This window comes from Echinops telfairi, unplaced genomic scaffold, assembly GCF_000313985.2.
Source record: "Echinops telfairi isolate 266 unplaced genomic scaffold, ASM31398v2 ScPeMD7_7;HRSCAF=31, whole genome shotgun sequence".
NCBI lineage: Eukaryota > Metazoa > Chordata > Mammalia > Afrosoricida > Tenrecidae > Echinops > Echinops telfairi.
In genome coordinates, this window is record NW_022103904.1 from 17,552,214 (window position 1) to 17,561,537 (window position 9,324).

General features: G+C 44.3%; 1 protein-coding gene across 2 annotated transcripts in view; it reads right to left on the reverse strand.

The window, feature by feature from the left end:
• Nucleotides 1-2,840, reverse strand: part of UPP1 (uridine phosphorylase 1) — a 37,691-nt gene extending 34,851 nt beyond the window's left edge. For both annotated transcript variants that reach the window (XM_045286367.1, XM_045286365.1), the window contains exons 1-2: nt 2,763-2,840; nt 2,536-2,602 (exon numbers count right to left, since the gene is read on the reverse strand). The gene's annotated coding sequence lies outside the window, so the exon portion shown is untranslated. The remainder of the gene's footprint in view (nt 1-2,535; nt 2,603-2,762) is intronic.
• Between the last annotated feature and the right edge of the window lie 6,484 nt (nt 2,841-9,324).

Genomic DNA, 9,324 nt, shown 5'->3' on the forward strand with positions numbered 1-9,324 from the left:
GCTACAAGTTAAAATGTTAATTGGATGAATGGAGTGTTGAGCCCATATGAGTTGACTTGGGGAAATTATTCAAAGTCATCTGAATGTGAAAAATCAGGATTGAAGAATCCAGCTCTTTCCTAATCTGTCTTAAACTGTGGTGTGTGTGGGGGAAAGCAGACAATCGAATTCTCACACACACAAATGAGTACAAGTTAAACTGGGAAAACCTGAGTACATTCAGTGGGTTGTATCAAAGTCAATATCTAGTTCTAATATTATATTTTAGTTTTATAAAATGTACTACTGGGAGAAAGTGAAGTTTATACCAGATCGCTACTTTCTCTAACAATAACACATGCACCAACAAATAACTAAAGAAAATCTAATTTAAAGAAATAAAAAAAGAAAAACCAAGTAGGTGGAAAATTTGGGGGCAAGAGCAAAATTGTGAGAATCACTAATAAGCAAAGTCCAGGCCTCTAACCAAAAGAGGAACAAGAGACGCATGAAGATGGTCAGGGCCGAATCTTGTCACAGATGCATTTATTTGAAAATGCTACCTTTCAAAGATAGAGTTACAGAGTCAGAGTAGAACACCTGAATAAAAGTTTTCCCAGTATTTGTACCCTTTGCCCAGATGGAGCTGCCACCTAGAGCTGAATGATTTTCCAAAACCCAATCCATCAGCTCAACAAATGAATTTGGACCCTGACGCCTCAGAAAGTCAAGATCTTCCCCAGGGGCAAAGACTTTATGAAACCCCTTTTCTCAGTTTACATTTGTATATATTGACATTGTATAGCTTTTAGGTATAAAGGCTATATTTGAAGGTTTCCCTTTTACAATCTAGCATTTTATGATGATGCTTTCTCAAACTTCATACCTGAGGAAGGACAATTCCGATTTCTTGAAGATTAGTCATACTTCACCTGGATCTGAACCTTTGCTGTGAGTATCAAGGGCTCTCCTATTTCTTACCAGAACCAATGTCTTTTCTTTCAGTTTTAAACCATCAAACTAAAGTTGAATAGAGCAGTTACTTATATAAATGACTTATTGTAAAACCATTTTTTATACTTTCAGAATGAACATATTTCAAAAGTAAATCTATATGAGGTAAATTTTCAGTGTTTATCATTAGGAAACAGGAAAACTGAGAAGTTTAATTTTTCTGTTTTACATTTTGTTTTTCAAATGAGTTTATATTAATTGTATGATTAGTAAGGACAACGAAAGTCCGTTAATAAGCACCGACGTAAATAAAAAACGACGTAAATAAAAAAGAATTTACTCTTTTTAGCTAAAGTAGTAATAATGCCCCCAAGTACTAAAAGTCTCAGAATTAAAAATATCATTAGAGTCTGACCCAATGAGTGGTCAGTGGGTTCGCACTGAGCTGCTTACAGGAAGATTACACCAGCCCCTCAGCAGGAAACCAAGATGTGGAAAATGCAAATTAGGACATTTTATCTACTCAAGGAAGTAACACGAGGTTGAATGTATATAATACAAATGACAGCAAGTGAAAGCAACCGGCGGTGTTTGCAGAGTCAAGTGGAAGCAGTGAAAGCAAGGGATTCTGAAAGAAATTGGGAAGTGGAGAGAGAGAGAGAAGAGAGAGACAGAGAGAGAGAGAGAGGAGAGAGACAGAGACAGAGAGAGAGAGACAGAGAGAGAGAGAACTTTCTTTGAGAAGCCGCCTGAAAATTGCCTCCAGAGGCTTCCCAGGAATCGGTGCTATTTTTACTTGGTATTTCGACCAATCCGCCCCATCCAAGGGTCGCAGCTAGGTGTGAGATGGACCTAAGGAGGGGGAGACGGAAAACAGGCCCCTCCAGGCCCCGAGCGGCCGACAGGAAGGCCACCTGGAGGAAGCCGCTGGGTTGAGGAGGAAACGAGCGCGCCCCTCGCCAGGGGCGCCAGCACCCCTCCCCCGGGGAGGTCCATCGGACGCCCGCAGGCTGAGAAAAGAAGTGTGAACACCCCCAACCTCCCATGCAAATTAGCGATGGTTTCCTCTAACAGGACGAGAAAATGTCTCTTTTGCATCCCGGCACATTTGTTAAATTGCTGTAAGCATAACCGTGCAAGGGGAACCCTGCCACTCTATCACTGAGGTCGCCACCAAGAATCCTAAACTCTTCCTGGGGGCGCGGGGCACGGATCCCCCGCGGCTGGCATCCCCCGGACCCGGGCAGGCGCCGCTCCCGGCGTCCCAGGCAATGTCCTCCCTCCTGCTCCCCCGCTGAGCTGGGTCGCACCGGTGCACGGCGGCGACTGGGCGGCAGGGACTGGGAAAAAGGCAGCTTGGCAGCGGCCAGGAAGAGCCACCGTCTGCGGGGCTGCCCCCCTTCCAGATCCTCCGACCAGCCTCCCCTCCCTCTCTTCCTGGCTCCCAGCACCCTTTCCGGCCCCGACGCTGGACCAGCCAGCCGCCTGGGTCAACTGGTGCCTGCCGAAGCCATGGGGGACCTGGCTTGGCAGGCGACGAGCTCACCCTCAGCCCAGTGGGAATCCCAGACCGAAAGTGGAGCCGCGCCTTCTCCCACTCACCAGTCAGTCCCAATCCGCCGTGACGCCGGCGACAAAGACCCAGGGGCAGCTGGGAGAGATGGCACCTCTGGGGAGACAACAAAAGGTACAGTGCAGACCTCTGGCAGATTTACATAAAGTGACCGGCAGTGCGCTCTACATTGAAGCCGGGCCAGCAGGCCCCGCCTAGGTTAAGGTCACCAACTAAGCACACGCCCCCAGGACACCGCCCAGCCCAGTCCCCTCACCATGCCGATGTTAGCTCCTGGCAGTACTAGGCTGGACCAATTCTCCTCCACAGGACTTTCCCCACTGGCCTTGGGTACACGCCTCCAGGAGAACTCAGAAGAGTGCCCAGAACTTCCACCTGCTACGGACTTCTTGGAATTTATCCCAGGTATTCATTAACCCACTAGCTGGTATAGCTTAAACCTACCAGGTGTTTTTCAACTGCTTTTACAGCAGGAAAAAAAAAAAAAAAGAGGCAAGGAAGATCAATGACTAACCCAAGGTCACGCAGCTAATGCAGGAACCTCAACTACTTGCTGCACCTCAACTACATGCAAAAAGCCGCCGGGGATGCAGGTTCAAGGACCGGAGGTATTTGCTAAGAGCAGTTTCAAGTACCAGCGAGAGATGATAAAGCAGAAGGGAGGCCAGGAATGTCCGGTAGAGCAGGGTCTACCTTGGTCCCTGGATCTCAGTTGGCCGTTGTGGGAATTTTGCGGGGATAGCTCTCACCCCAGAAGCTCCCCCAGCAGCTGGGGAAAGCCTGAGCACGCACCTCGATCCTTAGGAAAACAGAAAGCAGAGAGGAAGTGTGACTCAGTTAAGACAACAGAGTTGCACCTGAAAGCCAGGGCTACAGACTCTGGGCCTAGTCCCAGCCCCATGACACACGGAAGTGGAAGAGAACCTGCTGTTAATCAACGTTGGAACTATAGTTTGTAGAGATTTGCTTTGTGAAGAGGGGCCCAGAATGGAATAGCCTCTCCCCTACAGTAAACATTGACTTGGGGTCTGTTAATTGTTCAAGGCCTGAGCTTGTTGAAAGATCCATTCATTGTTCAAGGATGCTCTTGGTTTGGGGAAGAGGAAACAAGGCCAGTTAGATAAGCCATGATGGACCAGAATGGGGTACCTTATGGGGTACCTTCAACAGCCCCTGGAGTATTGAAGCCATCAATTTATCGCCTGTTAATCTCTTGGGGACATGTAAACTCTCCCCTATGAACCTTGCTCCTTTTGTCCTTTGATCATTGCAAAACCTGTGAATTCCTTCCTGCTACTATTGAAAGCCTGTGTCTTGTCACAAAGTTTCCTTGCTGGGTTGGGATTGAACTCTGAAGCAGTCTGGAGGGCGAGGCCCAGCTGTTTCCTTATGTTAGCACAGGCAGAAATAAATTTAGAATTTCTCAAATTACCCTGGTCTCTGGTTTTGGCTGTAGTGACAGGCCATGCTCGGGCCTCTTGGAGGCAATAACTAAGTGGACACTGCCTGTCACCTTTGCTCTGCACCTTCTGACACACTTGATTCTGCCTCTGGCTTCTCTCTTCCCTGACAGAAACACTGTCTTGAGGGCCGAAGCGAAGACAAATAGCAGAAGTTGGAGCAGGCCAGTACAGCCAACATTGGCTGCTTCCCATACAGGAGATGCTCTCATAGGCTATTGACAGCAGTTGGCTGTTCTCTGTGGCTGTTGGCAGTAGTTGGTTGTTACCTTCTAGAAATAAAGACTCTTGCCCCTTCATGTTCAAGTGCCAGGACATGAGCCAGAAAATCAACTAATACCAATAACATAGTGCTCAAATGAAAGCCTTAGAAATAGGACAGGCTAGAAACCCAAATCTCAGGCTGTTTCTAATTCATGTCCCCCCAAGCCATGGTACCATGGATGTTTGCCAGTGGGGAGGGAACACAACCCACCGGCTGACTAGCCCTCCAGCTGCAGCTACTAGAAGGTAATTGCCTCCTGGGGACTCCAGGCACACTGGCTTTGGCCACTGGCCAAGCCATCCCCTGGCAGCCTGGCAGACTCCTCCAGAAGGGCAATGGAGACTCAGAGACGTTTGCAGGGGAGGAGAGTACTGTGAGGCTTCATGCAAATCAAATCATAGCATCCCACTGCCAGTCATGAACCCTCAGGATTCCGTTGGCTATTGGGCTGCTGACCACAATGTCCACAGTCCACAGGTCAAACCCCCTAGTTCCACCCCTGCAAAAGAAGGTTTTCTGTTCCTATAAAGATTATAGCCTTGCAAAGCCAGACAGGCAGTTCTACTCTGCCCTATAGGGCAGTGAATCAATTCACTGACAGTAAGTTGTTGGTTTCAATGTCTGTGTCCATGTTTGTTTGTTTTACTCCCTGTCAGGAACTGTCCCAAACAATATCAAATCCCTAAAGGTGTAACTGGGAACATTTTGAGAACTCAGTGAAGTTTCTTTTCTCTGGTCTTCACTCTCCTCCCTGTTGCTTTGTAGAGTTGCTCTTCCCTTTCCCTTCTGGTGACCACTACATCTTTCTAGAACACCACCGAGTGAGCAGCGGTGTTACTAGGGTTGACGTCACCCTGGGCAGTACCTCATGGTGTCATCTTCTCCATGCACATCCTCCCACGCCAGCTCCTACAGAAAGCTTACTACTGCTTATTGATGTACTGGGTGAGATCAACCACACTACTTTGTTAATAATCAAAGCTTTTATTAACAACTGGTTCAAGAGTAGACTAGAGCCTGGAAAACTCTTGACCCAGGACAAAGATAATATAAGGTCTTTATAGTTCAAAGTAAGTGGGCTGGCTTAAGAGTTCAAGCAGTTACATTCTTATCAAGATGTCAGGGTAAAAGTTTTGTGAGTACCTTTATACATGGAATTGAAACACTGTTAGTTATATTAACAGTAAATGAACAGAAGCCTTTTAAAAAATTTCTCCTTTAAGTACTACTTTCATTCTCAAAAAAATTATTAATATAGGCTTATATATACTAGTTACCACAATATTGTACTAAAATACCAGAAAATATGACAAATTCAGTGACCATTAAAAAGACTATCAACAATGAAAATAACTTCATATGTTTTGACATGTACCCATGAAACCACATTATTTGAAGCATCATTGTAATTGGATAATAATGACAGCTCTGACCAGAGCACATTAGAAAGTTCAAAAAGTAAATCAACAGTTTTAGTCTTGAAAAAAATGTTTGTTATGAATACAGAGATATTGTAACCAAAATAATAAATTTCTACTGACACAGTATACAAAATTTTATAGATAAGCATTGTGGTCTCACCCCTCTGACAGTATCACCCAGTGCAGACTGCACCCCTGACCCACCCAGTGGTGTCCCTGAGAAAGAGAGCAGTAACCATGCTAGAACAACATTTCCAGAATACCACTGTGTTAGGTCGGGTGGACTAAAGAAACAAATCCAGGGACACGCATATATGTGCAAGAGAGAGCTTTAGATCAAGAAGTAATTCTATATCAAGCAAACATCCCAGCCTAGCCCAGATCAATTCCAAAAGTCCAATGCTAGCCCGTAAGTCCAATTATAATCCATTTAAGTCCCTCTTCCGACTCACACAGTCACATGCAATGCAGCAGTATGCAGGGAGATCACAGCTGGTGAGTGGAAAGTCTTGTGGATCCAGTGGTGCTGGAAGCATCACAGAGCTCAGAGGTCTCAGCGTGGTGGGTTGCCAGCAGGAAGGTGAAATCAGAGAAAGTTCCCAGAATCCTCATGAGAAGCTCATGCCCACAAGGAGACATCATCAGGCTGTGGCCTGATTGACAGGCTAAACTCCACCCCTTCAGTCTTAATACCTTCAAACTGACATGAGATTATGTAACTACCACAACCACTTAGAAGGTAGAAACTATTGATGGGGCCCATCAGTAGGGCCTAAAACCAATACAATAAGTCAAAACTAGCATTTTCATTGTGAATGAAAAGGGTCCTACTACCTCAAAATTTCATCAAGGACTCTGATGTCCATCAAAGAGGCCCAGTACCTCATGATCAGTGGAAAATCAGATGAAGTCTTCACTTCCTTTGTTTACCTTCCTCAGGTAGATGAGCCATGAAGGGGAAGGTTTCTGTGTGACTAGGCTGTCCATTTGAACTAGAAAGGAAAGTGCAGAGACTGCCACAGGCATTTTCATGCTCATTGGAAAGTAATAGGCAATGAACTGTTCACATAAAATATCTATAAGTAACTATTAGGAACCAAGTATGCCAAGAGCCAATTTGTTCCTATTCTCTCAGTCTTATTTGAAAGGAGGAAACAGTACTAGCAGAATAAATAGCAGTCCTTCTCACACAGCGGGGGGCCTCCCCAGAACAAAAATGCAGGGTCTCTGTGAACCTGCACCATAGGGAACCAAATGTCTAAGGACAGACAACTACTTCTGCACCAGTGTGTGCACTCATATTTTCCAGGAACATTTTACCTGATTTGTTTCTTTCTAAACCATTACCTCAGAGTCAGGTTCTTTGCAAATTGTCCAGCGGGTTGCCAGTGAGTGAACTTCAACTTAGGACAAAACTGCTGTATAGGCTTGTACACTCCTGATTGTTCAGAATTAGATGACCAGGACTTATTTCAGGGTAGACTCAAACCTCCAACCTTTTAGTTAGAAAACACGTGTGTGAATGGTTTACACTGCCCAGGAAATCCACAGAGGCATAAGATTAACTCTGTGCCAGTCCTCAGCCAACTGTGGCCTTTCCCTCCCCTGAGTGACAGCAGGTGTAACAGAATGCAAGGGCTCCCTGGGGTTTCTGAGGGTATAAATCATTCAGGGAACTCACAGCCTCATCTCTCTCCCCTTACAGTTAGTACTCCAACCAATAACCCACTAAACCACCAGGGATCCAGGGTGGTTAGAGAGTCAGAGAAGGCAGAAATGTATATTCATTAGAAATAAACCCTTTCCAAATTCCAGATTATCACCAGGTCTCACACATCCGATAACCTGAGATATTCTTTATTGCTGCTGTGTTTTTAATTCAGAAAAGTGAGATCTTACATCTTTGTCATCATAAATAACTCTAAGATGTGTAAACAAAAGCTAAGAATTTCAATTATTGTTTTCTGAAAGGGCTATGGGAACTAGTTTAGGGAATGGTGAGAAAACATGAGTCAACTGGCTAAATGCCACACAGATTTCCTGAGTGACCTTCCTGCCCCACTGCCTTCCATCTTGTTTCAGTTCTCTAAATCCACAAGTTCATCCTGAGGCCTTCCCATTACATGTTGGTTTACTTTCCCAGAAACATCCTCTCCTTCCTCATCCAGATCTCCACTTAAAAGTCATCTTGGCAAGACTTTCCCTGATCCACAATTACACACACCCCGAATTCTAGTTTTTTGGATGATTAAGATTCTTTCCATTGAAATTCTATGGAGAATCCATGTAATGTTCCTGAAGTAATCACAGATTGTAATGATTGTTGTTGTTCGGGGCCGTCATGTTGGCTATGACTCACAGTGACCCTCTGTGCAGCAGAACAGGAAACTGCCCCATCCTGCACCATGCTCACAATTTTTGTTGTTTGAGTCCATTGTTGCAAGAACGTAACAGTGCATCTTGCCGAGGGTCCTCTTCTTTTTCTCTGCCCCTCTACTTTGCCCAGTATGATGTCCCTTCCTGAGACTAGTCTCTCTCAATAACATGACGAAAGTACGTAAGCCGAACCCTCACTATCCTTGCCTCTAAGGAGCCGTCACCTTGTACTTCTTACAGGACAGATTTGTTTATCTTCTTGGCAGTTAACAGTATTTTCAATAGTATTCCCTAATACCATAATTCAAATAAATGAATTCTTCTTTGGCTTTCCTGATTCATTGTTCAACTTTCACATGTTTACAAGGTGATTGAAAATACCATGACTTGAGTCAGGCACACCTTCATCCTCAAAGTAACATCCTTGCTCTTTAAAACTTTGAGGTTTTATGCAACAGATTCACCCAATGGTATCATTTGATATCTTGATGATTGCTTCCATGAGTGTTGATTGTGCATCAAGGGAAAGGGAAATTCTTGACAACTTCAGTCTTTTCTCCATGTGATTGTTAGGGATCATGGCACCTAGACGATTCTGGGTAAGGGTAGGAGCAGAGCTCCGTCAGCAATTGCATCACAGCCTGATGACACCTTCTTTTTGTCATAAGCCTTTTTGTATAAGAGACCAAGCAGAGTCAAAACCACTTGGTCCTTCACCTTCTGCCAGAGCAGGGGCCTGTCTGGTTCCTTGATCTCCTGCTGTGTTACCTGCCAAACCCAGATTCATTTGGCCAACATCAGACCTCTGCATCACTCACCTGATGAAACTGTCCCGGATTCATCATCCTGTTTCCTGTTCATCAGTTTCCACAAGTCAAAAGAAACCTGACTTGGACCAGATGGCACTTAGCTGTATGTAAAACTGTATATGTCATGATATAAATCTTCCTATATACAATATGTACACTTTCTGTTTCTCCAGAGAACTCAAAGTAAACCACTCCATGTTATATTGTCTATTGATCCATTTATGAAGTCGTTAGTTTTATTTTATTGAGTTGCATAAACTATAGAAATGACTTTTTCATTTAAGTTATTGTATGTATCTACATACAGTGGCTTCTTTTTAATGCTGGAAATATTGCTATTTCTTTTTATTCCATTTCTTTTTATGTATGTACCACACTTTATTTAATCATCCACCTGTTCAATGACATCTGGACTGTTTCAGAATAGCTCTTACTATTATGAATAAATCTACTATAAACTTCCTTGGATAAATGTCTAAGATTGAAA